Genomic DNA, 2,283 nt, shown 5'->3' with positions numbered 1-2,283 from the left:
GGCTGGGGGTGGGGTGGGGGCGGCCGACTGGGTGGGACAGGAAAAGAGGAGAGAAACCGCCCTCTGCAGGTTCCCTCTGCCCGCCGGGCCGCCTCCCCCGGGAGGAAAGGCTGCTTTTCCTTCTCCGATTGTCACTTTACTCTCCATCCGGAGCCGCTTCCTCCCCAGCCTGCCTCGAGGCTCCGCAGGGCACGGGATCTGATGAGCCCCGGGGTTAGTGCGATCCATCCGCTTTCCCCGCCACCGACATTATTTGAATTTTCAGCAGATGAAAAGTTACATTTCACTTGCGTTTGCATGTCATTTACGTAAATAGGTCTGTGTGCAGAAGCTTGGAACCTAAGCTAACGTAGTGGGCACACCTCGGGCCGGGGAGCAGGGGGTGGGTGCGGTGGGGAGAGGAACGATGCCCGAATTCTTCTGAGGAGATGTAGTGCAGAAGTTCAGAGCCTCGTGGACTTTGGACTCAAACAGTCCCAGCTCCGCTGCTTCTGAGTCGTGTGACTTTGGGCAGCCCTCATCCCTGAAATGGGGGACTGAAAAATCATGCCGTTTCAGTGTGGTTCTTGCAGCTGGGAAACACCTCCATTTGAGACTAATTAATGCCAGGCTTTAGTCACCTCTTGACTCACTTCTTTGTGGCAGGAAATGTTCCCAATTAATGAGCTCAATGAGTAAGGCTGTAATGTTAGTGCTAATACGGGCTCTGGAATCTGCCCTGCTGTTTGATCTTGGACAGTTCTGTTTCATTTCTCTTATCTGGAGCAGTACCTGTCACAGAATTCCTGTGGGGATAGAACGAGTTCATACACTTAAAGCACTGGAAGCTTACCTGGCACAAAGTAAGTGCTCAGTAAATGTTATCTTGGCTTCCTACTTATGAGTTAGAACTCTTATTGTTACTGGTCTTCCCTCTCAGTCTTACGGACTTCTCTGCTTGCTTCTTATTCCTGGAAGGAGTTACTAGCTTTGGGAATAAATATTTATATAAATCAGATAGAGACAGGAATTGTATTTGTTCATTTGGGAAACAAGGACTGAAAGACAGTCTCAGAGAATAGGGGCATAGAGTGAGGGAAAAAAGCAAAGAATACTCTGCAACAATCTAAAGGGGTGGGAATGGGGGGGGTTAAAGAGGGAGGGACACGTGCACCTATGACTGATTCATGTTGATGTATGACAGGCCAACACGATATTGTGAAGCAATTTTCCTTCAGTTAAAAATAAATAAGTTTCGGGGGAGAAAAGCAAAGAATAAATAATAAGCAAAGATAGTTGCTTTTATTTCTAAAGAGACTATTTGATTGGTTAAAAAAAGGAAAAAACAAAATAAGTTGATTAAATTCACTTACTTAAATATATATTCAAAGATATAGCAGTTGTCAGTGAGGAAGAGAAAGTCCATGTCTGAGAAAACTACCAATCCAACCAAGAAAGGCAAAGGAAGTTAACACGTAGGCAAGATGTATGTAAGTTAATAAAAAGGTAAGCCTGGCCAGTCCTAAGGTAAAGAATAGAAGAGAAAAGGAAACTCAAATCCTAAGGGCTAAATTGCAGAGGTGGACAACTCTTTGCATTTATTGACAAACTGACCATGAATTGCAGGGAAAGTTGAGATTTTTCTTGTATCTGGGTCAGTCTCCCCCATGGCATATTCCATAATGTTTTTTTCCTAATACTTTAAAAAATTATTTTTATTTTTTTATTCATTTATTTTTGGCTGTGCTGTGTCTTCATGTCTTAGCATGGTCTTTCTCTAATTGCGACAAGCGGGGACTACCCTTCCTTGTGCTGTGCGGGTTTCTCATTGCGGGGCTTCTCTTGTGGGGCACGGGCTCAGTAGTTGTGGCACATGGACTTAGTTGCCTCAAGGCATGTGGATCTACCTAGACCAGGGATTGAACCCATGGTGACAGGTGGTTTCTTAACCACTGGACCACCAAGGAAGTCCCTCCACTATGTTTGAAGATTGTTAGAACCACAGACTCTCCTAGAAGCCATCCAGTCCAACTGACTGCTGATTTGCTGTTACTGTTACAATTTAATGTGAAGGTTCATAGTCTCTCAGAAGCATCTTTTTTTTTGTTTGTTTAAAATATAACCTTAAAAGGTTTGCTGGTACATGATTTTATCCATGTAGGCACATGGCAAGCCACTCCAGTACTATTGCCTAGAAAATCCCATGGATGGAGGAGCCTGGTGGGCTGCAGTCCGTGGGGTCGCTAAGGGTCAGACACGACTGAGCGACTTCACTTTCACTTTTCACTTTTACACATTGGAGAA

The sequence above is a fragment of the Moschus berezovskii genome, chromosome 6, assembly GCF_049115385.1.
Source record: "Moschus berezovskii isolate FMDL1 chromosome 6, NW_MosBer_1.0, whole genome shotgun sequence".
Classification (NCBI taxonomy): domain Eukaryota; kingdom Metazoa; phylum Chordata; class Mammalia; order Artiodactyla; family Moschidae; genus Moschus; species Moschus berezovskii.
This window is presented reverse-complemented; position numbering follows the sequence as displayed.